The sequence below is a fragment of the Suricata suricatta genome, chromosome 1, assembly GCF_006229205.1.
Source record: "Suricata suricatta isolate VVHF042 chromosome 1, meerkat_22Aug2017_6uvM2_HiC, whole genome shotgun sequence".
Lineage (NCBI taxonomy): Eukaryota > Metazoa > Chordata > Mammalia > Carnivora > Herpestidae > Suricata > Suricata suricatta.
In genome coordinates this window covers 66,312,984-66,325,547 of record NC_043700.1, presented here as the reverse complement: position 1 = coordinate 66,325,547, position 12,564 = coordinate 66,312,984, and the positions used below count along the sequence as shown (strand labels likewise).

At 35.0% G+C, this 12,564-nt stretch overlaps 1 protein-coding gene and 1 long non-coding RNA gene across 6 annotated transcripts in view; one reads left to right on the top strand and one right to left on the bottom strand.

The window, feature by feature from the left end:
• The window catches only part of GRIA2 (glutamate ionotropic receptor AMPA type subunit 2), a 149,456-nt gene that overhangs the window by 51,363 nt on the left and 85,529 nt on the right, over positions 1-12,564 (top strand). The window lies entirely within an intron of this gene.
• LOC115291936 overlaps positions 1-12,564 on the bottom strand; it is a 38,152-nt gene that overhangs the window by 20,162 nt on the left and 5,426 nt on the right. Inside the window, exon 2 of the long non-coding RNA XR_003908735.1 lies at positions 6,828-6,901. This is a non-coding gene — a long non-coding RNA (uncharacterized LOC115291936). The remainder of the gene's footprint in view (positions 1-6,827; positions 6,902-12,564) is intronic.

Sequence of the window (12,564 nt, the reverse complement as noted above, 5' to 3'; positions counted from 1 at the left end):
ATTTAAAATTTTAATACTCATATTTATTATGATGGCAATTTTTTTCAAATATAACTTTTATAATGTCTTTTTGTTCATATTTAAAAGATCTTTTTGCTTTTGATGTAGTTAATTTTTTTTTAATTTTTAAAAATGTTTACTTTTGAGAGAGAGAGATGGAGTGTGAGTAGAAGCAGGGCAGGAAGAGAGGGAAGACACAGAATCTGAAGCAGGCTCCAGGCTCTGAGCTGTCAGCATAGAGCCTGATGCGGGGCTTTAATTCACAGACCAGGAAATCTTGACCTGAGCTGATGTCAGACAGATGCTTAACTAACTGACTGAGCCACCCAGGTGCCCCTATATAGTTAATTATTGTATATTGCACATAGAAGATGTAATTTTGTTGTTATTTTATGTCTGTTTGTTCCTGTTCCTGATTACTTTTATTCTTGCACCTCCCTTCCTTCCTTCCTTCCTTCCTTCCTTCCTTCCTTCCTTCCTTCCTTCCTTCCTCCCTTCCTCCCTTCCTTCCTTCCTTCCCTTTCTTTCTCTCTTTCTTCTCTTTCTTTCTTTCTTTCTTTCTTTCTTTCTTTCTTTCTTCTTTTGGTTCATTTTGAGCTCATATTTGAGTGCCATAAATATGTTGGAATTCCAAGGATCCTGGGTTGAGGCTACATTTTTTTAGGGAGAATGTGTGTTTATTTGCTTCTGCTTAGATTGCAGCTCAATCAGGAATCACTTTAATTTAATTTCCAAGGATGTGTATTCCCAAATGCAAATCGAAACTGCAAAACTATTGGGTTGTGTAGCCTATGGTTGTGAATTCAAAGGGTGGCTTTGTTTTTCTCTTGAGAGTAAAGCCAGGTAAAAGAAGTTTCCCTGTATCATCCCTTTTCCAACCAACAATCCTTTCACTAGTTTATCCCATGTTCTCACCTTGAGGAGTTTCCAGAATCTATTTTTTTAATGCTTATTTATTTTGAGCATGAGAGAGAGAAAGGGAGAGAGAGAAAGAGAGAGGGAGGGGGGAGAGAGAGAGAGAGAGTGCGAGCAGGGCAAGGGGCAGAGAAAGAGACAGAGAAAGAATCCCAAGCAGTTTCTGTGCTGTCAGTGTGGAGCCCAACCCTCATGAGATTATGACCTGAGCCCAGATTAAGGATTGGACTCTTAACCGATTGAACCACCCAGCCCCTCTCCTAAGTCTTACATTCCACTAATGAGCCACTAAATGGAAAGTGATGGACAGTCAGGGCTCAATGTCCCACCTCCATCTCCCTATTATTTTTGTGAGTTTTCTTTCTTGTGAACTCAGCTCTGCATATATAACATTATATTAGTGGGGAAAGAAGAGGTTTCTTTGACTATTGAGCTACTCACATTCCCGAAAATGAAAACCAACACAGTATGCTATAAGAATACTGAAAAAAAAAGTTTTAATATAGTAAAAGACATTTTTAAGATCTTTGTTTGGAAATATTAAGAAACAAGACATTTGCAGCTACCCCCAATTTTCAGTTATTTCTTATTCTAATGTAAGCAGAGTCATTAAGTCCTATACTCATAGATTTGCACGTTCTCCAATGTTGAATGGAATCTCCCATAATTGAATCTAAATTGAAAGGAATGGTTGACGTCAACTGGGTCTCAGCAACAAAACAACAACAGTGACAAAGCGACAGCCAAATTAGAATTACAATTTTTAGGTACTTGCCACGTATCAGACACTGTATTAGTGCTTAATTTTTCTTTTTAACTTTATGTTTGCTCTAATTTATTTTTTTAAGATCTCGGACAAGTACTTGTCCAATTTCCACAGACACATCTCTGTGTCAGTGTGCCCCAGCATTTTAAAGCCAGGACCACCAAGTCCTTAAAAATGTTAAGTGATTTATCTAAAGTTATAATGGATGTTATGTGGTCTGGCTCCAATTCAATAGTATTTTTACTATAATACATGTTTCCTTAATGGGAAAAGTATCTTTTTTTAAAAATTTTTAAATTTTTTTATTAAAAAAATTTTTTAATGTCTTTTATTTATTTTGAAGAGACAGAGACAGTGCGAGCAGGGGAGGATCAGAGAGAGAGGGAGACCCAGAATCCGAAGCAGGCTCCAGGCTCTGAGCTATCTGTCAGCACAGAGCCTGACGTGGGGCTCGAACCCACAAATGTGAGATCTGACCTGAGCCGAAGCTGGACGCTTAACCGACTGAGCCACCTAGGTGCCCCGAAAAGTATCTTTTTATATCTTGCATATTTTATAAGATCTCTTTAAAAATTCAGAGAATTGGGATAATTTTTTTCATTTAATAGATAATTTAACTTACTATTAGAAATAAGGCAGATGTTTTCCATCTGGTCTGTATTCAAATACATGCTTATTTCTACCAATAATGGCACAGAGGAGATTAGGAACATTCTGATGTATCAAAAAGGCCTCTACATTTGGTATTTTCTCATAAGGCTTACATTTCTTTATCTCATATGACTTTTTGGAAGTTTTGAGTAAATATGCCTTTTAATTTTGATTAGATATTGGGGGTATGTTGCCATGAAAACTAGGATGTAGAGCAGAAACACAACTAAAATTGAGCCTTGCTAGTTCAGGGGTGAAGTATTGCCAAGTCATCTACTCCCATTTAAATATTTATTATTATGGACCTTTACCTTTTTGTACAGCTTCATGGCTAACCCAGGTGTGAGGTGGCAAAAAGTAAATTGGAACTCTGCTTTGATCAATGCTGAGAAGGCAGTAGAGATTTAATTCAGATTCAAATCAGTCTGGTTATGAGTCTTCTAAATGAAGAAAAATGCTCTCCCTAAATGTGGGCTTTAAAAAAAATATGGTTTGCTTATAATTTATTTATTTTACTTTTTTATTTTAATTCCAGTTGGTTAACATGCAGTGTATGATTAGTTTCAGGCATACAATATGGTGATTCAACAATTCCACCCTGTGCTCATTGCAAGGGCCGTCCTTAATCCCCACCCCTTATTCCACCCCCCCACCTCCTCTCTGGTAATCAGCAGTTAGTGGCTTATAGTTAGAGTCTGTTTCTTGGGGCACCTGGGTGGCTCAGTCAGTTAAACGTCTGACTCTTGGTCTCAGCTCACATCTTGATCCCCAGATTGTGAGTTCAGCCCCCATGTTGGGTTTCACACTGGGTGTGGAGCCTACTGGGGAAAAAAGTCTGTTTCTTGATTGCTTCTCTCTTTTTTCCTTTCCTCAGTTCTTTTGTTTTCTAAGTTCCACTTGTGAGTGAAATAATATGGTACTTGTCTTTCTCTGGCTGACTTACTTTACTTAGCATTAAACTTCTATCTCCATTCATGTCATTGCAAATGGAAAGATTTCTCTCTTTTTTATGGCTGAATAATATTCCTGTGTGTGTTGTGTGTGTGTGTGTGTGTGTGTGTGTGTACCACTTCTTTTTATCCATTCACCAATCAATGAAAACTCAGATTGCTTCCATATTAAGAGATATAATTTAAATATGTTTCTTAAAAACTTTTCCAGAATAATGTGGACATAAACAAACAAGGACTTATATAAAAATAAAAAGTAAATGTTTTAGTACCTGAGCATTGCAGAAAGCTGTATATAAGTGTGTCAGTGCCTCCAGGTGATATGTTATACTTATGAACATTAAACCACCTGTGGCAGTTGTTTAGAGGTACCAAATTCATAAGTTTTGCTTAACTATTCTGATGTGGTTATAATGATTATATGTGGTGATTCCTGCCATGCTCCCTTTCATTTTGTTCTGGATGTAGAAATACAGAAAAGAAAATAATATATCTTGCTTATGTAACGAGGTTCATATATGAGTACTTATCTTCATTTAGTTTGTTGCCCTAGAATTCTTTTCTTGTGACTTGTTAGTAGAAAAAAATCAGAGTAATGATATAATCTTTAAATGATAAATATTTATAAGTAAAATTTATAACTGCATTATTTAACCTATTTTGGATGCATGCCGTAGGGTAGCCATGCAAGCACACACACACACACACACACACACACACGCACACGCACATGCACACACACTGGAGGTCCATGTATTAAGAATATATCCTAGAAAATAACTTGGAATAAACAGCTGGAGAGATTATTTTCCTTAATACATGTTTGACTTAAGATATCACTACTCTGGGATTCATTTTCTCATCTATTATAATATGTTTCCCCGCTTTTCTTGTGAGAAATTTTTAGTTAGTTCCAGACTATCTGGGTTTAAATTCTACGTCTACTCCCACTCTGGGAAACTTAATCTCCCCGTATGCCAGTTTGTTGGGAGGATTAAATGACTTGATATATGTGAGCCCTAAGAAGAATTTCTGGCATAAAATGTTTTTTGTAAGTGTTAGTTCTTACTTCAAAGAACAATGGTCATGTAGAGATCAGACTCACCTTACTTATTTCCAGGCTTTGTCTTTTCTTTTTTCTTTAAATTATATTCCATTAAAGCATGAATTCTGATTATACAATGATACAACAGTAATATACAACATAATATATCAACTTACTTCAAGGGAAATTTTATCTTTTGAAAAAATCTATATAACTTCACAAATAATTTGGCAAAATCTTATCAAATAAGATTATGATTGCATTTGGTCAAATGCTGCTTAAAATTCTTTGAGAACATGAAATATGTTGCATAAAAGGTAGTTGTGCTTACACACACATATAGAGGGTTTTCCCTTTGTTAATATTTTTGGACACTGAGAGATTAACGTTCATAAAACTACATCTTTGGCTGGTTACTTCACCACTCTTATTTTACCCAGGAAGGACCTGTTTCATAGGAAGAGGCCAGCCATTTTGTGTATATATTTGTCCGGAAGGTATCTTGTAGTTTTCCTGACTTTTGTGCTAAGACTTACTTTGCCTTACTTACTAACTTACACTGTTCCCATTGATAAAAGATTCATTGCTATCCTTCCTTAAGTTGACCTATAACATTGTTCTCACCATTAAAAGAATCAGATATTCTTTGATTCTTTAAGAAATTACTTTAGAAGTTCTGGTCCTCCTATGTTGTTTGGTTTTTCACAACGTAATCTGGTCGGGACCTGGCAACAATCTGGTGACTCTGAAAAAAGCCGGCAACCAGCCGAAGCAGTTCAGACTCCAGGATAGATTTTTGTTTCTGCTTTATGTTTTTGCCATTTGCATTTCATTTAGCCACCTTAAAATTGCCAAATCTTCAATTTACCCTGTGATTTATGTACAAAATGACATGTGTTCTCCAGAACAAGGCATCTATTCATTTAGATATCTTTGAAATGATACCTTTAACTGAATTCATATGTGCCTATTTTCAGTAATCATGTACAGCTGAAATGGTGGAAGCATAAGATTTATGTAACATTAATATTTTTCCTTGCGATTAGCTGTCATATTCTCATTTCTATTTTTCCCAGCTTTGGTTTTCATAGACGTTAGTTATTGCAATACTAATTTACACTGAGCTTTTGTGCTGTCTTTCGTGAATGCCTCTTTTTCAGCTATTCGTTAGCTGTCCACTTGCTTTCATGGCTCTGAATAGTTTTTCTTTATTTTCTGGCTCTTACTAATGGAGAATTATTGCTTGACTAATTAATCTTTCTTTTGCCTTGTTGCATCTATGGTATGCTGGGAGTAGGGTATGAGTAATTTTAGAACTATACTGACAATGACTAAATATTGATGCTACATAACTTTTATTATGTTTTCTCCTATTTTTTCATTTTCTATGGACCACACAGTGAAATGGAAAGTTGAAACAATTATTCATACAATATATGGGCCTTTTAAAAGCCAGTACATTATGGGAAAGAAAGAATTACGAACTATATAAGAGTTTAATTATATACATTGATCAAGTATCAGATGATTATTCAGATTCTCACTCAATTTTCATTGAATGGAAACCAGATAATGATGTATACTTTTAAATTTATTATTAATTTAAAAATGTAACAAATACAAAAATAAGGAGAAATGATATTTCAAAGTAGATTGGTCCAAAGATGAGTTGAGTAAAATTCTTACAAAAATAATGGCTTTTCTACATAAAAAAAAATTCAGAGAATCAACTCAAAAGCTCATTGAACTGATAAAACTGATATCACTAGATATAAAAGTATCATTTTAAAGCAATGGCTTTCTTATCTACTAACAGTACCTAGAATAGAATTATAAAGAAAAAAGTTTCTGAAATTTTTTAAAAAGGAGAAGTAATTAAAACACTTGTTTCCTTTTTGAGAAATAGACCTAAGCACAAAAGGAAACTTGGGTATGATAAAGGCACCATTTTAAAATTGAGAGGAGATCAATAAAATTAAGTTAAATACATTGGAAAATTGAACATCCATGTGGAAACAAATTTAGATTTCTGCCTTATGTAAAATCCAAATATTAATACTAGAAGACTTAGTTTCATAATTGTGAAATCACACATTAAAAAAGTTGAAAACCTTAGGATGGTAAATCCTTATTACACAAGACACAAAATCTAGAAATGATCAAGGAAAGACTGAGAATTTGGTTACAAATACCATTATATACTAAGTAAAAGGCAAAAGGGAAAGGAAGGAAAAAAATTTTACATATATAGGCAATTAAACAAATCAAAATTTAGATGGTAACCTGATAGTAAAAAGTGTGCAAAATATAGGAATAGATCATTAAAAGAAGAATATATATAAATAAATGCACTTTCTCACTGATGATGGAAATCCACATTTTCTTATTTATCGGATGATAGGTGGAAGAGCAGTTAAAAGGCAAGATCGGGGTCTAGTTGCTTGGATTTGACCCTCAAAGTACCATTTTCTAGACATGCTAATCTTAGAACATTACTCACCTTGTTTTCAAGTTTTTTCATCTGTAAAATGTATAATCTTAGGTCCCATGTAGATATCAGAAGTTTTAAAAAACCTATTTGAAAAAAGAATAACACCTTCTATCATAAGAAATCAAAATTTTAAGTTGTCATTTTTAAAACAACAGTGAAATGCTATTATCACACGTTAGATTAGAAAAAAAAAGTTAAATGGATAAAACATATTGGCTACTGGTGAAGAACACCAAAAAATTAAGATTTGTCTTGTTTTGTTGATGGAAATGCGAATCGGTACCCTGTATTTGGGTGATGATTTGATGGCAGAGATAACATTTTATCCAGCATAACATTCAATCAAAAAAATCCCACCTTCTTTTTCTATTTCTTTTTTATGGAAGATTTGTTGACCCATAATATTCCATTAGTTTCAGGAGTGCAACATAGTCATTTGATGAGTCTATATGTTATGCGATGCTCATCACAAGTGTGGCCACCTCTGCCACCAAACAGGGCTAACACAGTGCCATTGGCTGTATTCCCTATGCTCTGGCTTACATCCTCATGATTTAGTCTCTCCATAGATAGAAGCCAGCATCTCTCCTTCGCCCTTTTTGCCTGTCCCTTAACCCCCTCCACTTTGGTTTGTTCTCTGTATCTGTAAGACTGACTCTGCTTTTTGTTGTTTATTTGGTTATCCATGTTTTGTTTTTCATATTCTGCATATAAGTGAAATCACATGGTATTTGTCTTTACTCTATTTCATTTAGTATAATACCCTTTAGATCCATGCATGTTGTCATAAACAGCAATATCCCATCATTTTTTTAAAAAAAGCTTACTTATTTATTTTCAAGAGTCAGATAGCAAGGGAGGGGGCAGAGAAAGAGGAAGAGAGAATCCCAGTCTCTCATGACCTGAGCCAAAATCAAGAGTCAGATGCTTAACCAACCTAGCCACGCAGCTGACCTCCGTCATTTTTTTATGAGGGAATAATACTCCATTGTGTATATATAAATATGATTATGTATATATGTGTGTGTGTGTGCCACATCTTCTTTATCCATTCTTCTGTCAATGGACACGTTGGGTTGTTTTCATATCTTGGCTATAAATAATGGAAATAAATAAAGGTTGTAAATAATCTATATAGATTATATAAATAATGTTATAATAAACATAGCGGTGCATATAACTTTTTGAATTAGTGTTTTCATTTTCTTTGGGTAAATGCCCAGTAGTGGAATAACTGGATCATTTGGTATTTCTATTTTTAGTTTTTGAGGAACCTCCATACTGCTTTCCTCAGTGGCTGCACCAATTTACATTCCCAACAGCGCCCAAGGGTTCCATTTTCTTCACATACTTGCCAGCACTTATTTCTTGTCTTTTTGTTTCTAGCCATTCTGATAGGCATTAAGGGGGTATCTTATTGTGGCTTTGATTTGCATTTCTGTAAGCCTTCTTTGGAAAATGTCTATTTTTTGGTGTGGAGCCATATAAATTCTTTTTATATTTTATATAACCCTTCCTTGGATATATCATATGCAAATATCTTCTCCACTGTACTGGGTTGCCATTATTGTTCTGTTGATGGTTTTCTTCACTGTGCAAAAGCCCTTTATTCTGGTATAGTCCTGAAAGTTCATTTTTGTCTTTGTTTTGCTCGCCTGAAGAGGCATATCCAGAAGAATATTGCTAAGTCTGATGTCAGAGAAATTACTGCCTGTTTTCTTTTAGGAGATTTATGGTTTCTTGTCTCACATTTAGGCCTTTAATCCATTTTGAGTTTATTTTTGTGTATCATGTAAGAAAGTGATCCATTTTCATTCTTTTACATATAGCTGACCAATTTTCCCAGCACCATTTTTAGAAGAGACTGTCTTTGTTTCTTTGTGTATTCTTGACTCTTTTGTCACAGATTAATTGACCATACAAGTGTTGGTTTATTTCTTGGCTCTCTATACTATTCCATTGATCTATGTGTCTATTTTTTGTGCCAGTACCACACTTTTTGATTGCTACAGCTTTGTAGTATATCTTGAAATCTGTCATTGTGTTACCTTCAGCTTTGTTATTTTTTCTCAAGATTGCTTTGGCTATTCAGAGTCTTTTATCATTCCATACATATTTTAGTTTTATTTGTTCTAGCTAAGGGAAAAATACTATTAGTAATTCCACTTTTAATAATCTGCCTTGCAAAAATATTAGCACAGGTGCACAAGAGTGAGCCTATAGACATGTTTTCTGCAGCCAGCCTTGTTTATAGTAGCAAAAATACTATATATAGATTGTAAATGACAGTCTATGTATCTTAGTTAGGGAATATTGATGAAATGGTGCTATGTCCAAACCAGGGAATACTAGGGAGTAGTTTCAAAGAATGAACCAAGTCTCTATCAATATGGTAATTTCTTTGTCAAATGTCAAAGCAAGTTACAGGACAATTGTTCTGTGCTCTCATTAATTAAAAACGTAACAAAAACAGAAACAAACAAAATCAACTCTAACCAGGACTAAAGGTATGGAAGTATCCGTAAGAAATGGTTGTTAATAGAGGTTGCCTCCGGGAAAAGTAGAGAGTGAAGAGGAATTATAGCCTTTTAATGAATATACTCATTTAAATTTGTGTAAGATTCTATTTCTATTATTTTTGAGTAATAATCATTTTATTTATGTTATTAAGACAAATGTAAGGGCCCAAATGTAAGTAACTTACTAATTTTTTCTTGAGGAAACTCTTCACACCATTTGTTCTTTTCTTGTTCCTCTTGTTGAGTATAACAAGGAAGCAAAGGACAATGTTAGAGCAGAGCGCCATGTTCTAACAAACATTAGGTCATCATTTTAGCAGGACCAGTGCATCAGGTGTGAGTGAGTCCACTGTGCTAAAGTTAAGTCCTCCAGTTACTTAGCAATTTAGGAATGTAGGCTAATGGCCCAGAGCATTTCTTAGTACATTTACATAATCGCTTGTTATATGATATTCAGAAACTTTTCCTTCGTTTAATAAACCTTTATGAGTTAACATATAAATGCTAAGGCATATAAGTGAAACCCTTTCAATTGCCAACAAACGGAGGAGCAGGAAAGTCCTGTGAAAGCTTTAGAAACCCTTTGAACCATCCAAAAGCAAGAAAGTTATCAGATCTAATTTGAGAGCATCCAGACAAGTAAGGCAATAAAGTTCTGTCTTTTCCTTTTTGCGCATGTCACCTAAAGGAAGGTTCTTTTAAGTAGAAACCTTCTAGTTATTTAAAAAGTTTTAAAATTTTTAAAAAGACTTTTATTACAAAAGCTTAAATATTGTTGAATCTATATTTGGCAAAACATAGTCCTTCCGTTTTGTACTTACTAATTATAATCAGATACTAAGAGACGACATTTCTTTAGGCATCAAGATCAAGAGTGGTTGTGGACCCAAGGGCATCTCTGGCAGGCAAAAAGATAGACATGAAATAGAAAAGCAAAAAATTGAAGAAAGAAACAGGATAAATGGTAAGGAGAAGAAATATAAAAAGAAGATAGAGTAAAAGGGAGAGAGACTAATAAGCTTGCAACGAATGGTAGGATTTAATCTGCAAGAAGCTATCTCATCTCACACTCAATTTCATAAGAGTTAAGTTTGCAATGAATAATAAGTAGGCACTACCTGACATTTTGTATAATTTCTCTCTTTTATGTTTGGCCATAGAGGCCCAAGTTTGAGCTCGATGAGACCTCTGAGGGCACTGAGACATTTGAAAGCTGCAATTTGCCAGAAGCACACAGCTGGCTGGTGTCACAGCTGGGATTAGATGCCAGGCCTCCAGACATTCAGCCTGGTGCTCTTCATCCACCACATTCAAATCATATCAGGACATACAGTGCCCAGAAGTTACATAGAGCAGAGAGTAGAGCTCTGTGTGTTTATGAGGAGGAAATACATGTCCAAGGAAGAAGAATGGGACTATCTTTTGTGAAATAGCATCTTATATAAACAGAGGTAATTCTCTTTCATTTATGTGTCCAGAACCCATCATTAAAATTCACATAAGAGTTATTACCTATTACTGGCAGTTCTACTATTGCTTGCTATCCCCGATGATGAATGAAGCCAGAATAAATGTTATAGATTTTTTAAAGCTGCATATAATATGGGCCACAGCGATAAACTTACGACATTTCACCTCACTCAGCAAACATCACACGAAGGTCAGGAAAAATAAATGTTTGTGAGAGGGAAAGGAAAAAAATGTATTATTACAACTTCATAGTCTTCTACTCCTGGGTGATGATGCTGCATCACATTTAATATTTATATGAAAAATGGGCTCAAAATCTACGCAAAGGAGAAGCAACTTATCATAGTAAAGATTTGTAGTGGGGTTAAAGGAAAAATCATCAGCGAAGCAGTTTATAAAACATGTCATTGTGGTGTCTGTGTATAATTTTTCACATTTTCTTTGAATCATTTGGTGTTTCCTTCAATGGCTATATACTGAGTGCCCTCGCTAGGAACTGCACTGGGCTCTAAGGAACGGAGTGGAAGGACAGAGGGTAGGCTTTTGAGGAGATGAGAGTTTCGAAAGGGGCGCCAACCTCCAACTCCCGAACTGGAGACGCCTACTGTCAACTGACAGGAAAGGAAGGAGTTCCCGTAGATAACGTGAACCTTGAAATAGTCCGATTGATGAAAAGTAGGTAGTTTCACTCCATCTCATTATGAAAAGAGCCTATTGTATTTACCTAAATTTTTCAAAAAGAGAGGAAAGAAAAAGGGAAGTAGTTTCATTTTTCATTACCCCCACCCCCCACATTTTTACATGGAAAACAAATGTTACATGTGCCATTATGGTACAAGAATTACATTTTTTGAAGTAATACATGTTGTTTATGATAAATTCCAAGGCTTGAACAAGCCCATAAGGCATTTGAGATTGTGAGAATACCTGAGGATATTTTCAAGTGCACAGTGTATTTCTGTACATGTGTCCAAGACAAAGAAGTTCATGTGTTTCATTTACCCTTCCAAAAGCGTCCTGCACTGTTTATTTTTTAAGGTGACTAACTTTATCTCTCTTGGTGCAACTTCTCCATATATCAAGTATATTTTTAAAGCTTAAAATAATACAATTGCACAGATTCTCCGAATGGCCTGTGAAATTTACGCTCTCAGATCTCATAATACGTAAACAAACAAAAACTCCATGATCATTACTATTTTGCAATATGATAGTAAAGTATGAAAGTCTTCTCCTGACACGACTGCCCCAGGACCAACAGAAATAAAATTTCATCAGAGGAAGCTCTTTTATATCTTTGTTATTACCTAGTTGGTTCCGATCACATATTTGTCCAACAAATATTTGATGATATGCTTGTGCAAATTCCTGAACTGAGTGTTGCAGAGAATACAAAAATCCCTACAGTTGGATTTTTTTGGTCATTAGTACATTTATTTAATGACTTCTGTTTACCCTGGCACTTGTCTCTGTATTATCTAATGTAAACTTTAAGTCAATCCTCTAAATCTGGAAGGATAAATTAATATACTCATTGAATAAGGTTCAATGATCCTTCTACCAGATGACCAAGGAATGTTGAAACTTGACTTCCAATCTAGGTATTCTTATTTTGCTCTCACACGAACCCTGCTCTCAAGGAGGTCACAAATCTGCACCCCTCACCCCCACACAAATAACATGCACACACACACACACTCACTCACTCAAATATACTGTACCTCATACTGCACCTCCGATGAGGGAGGTAAAAGGCA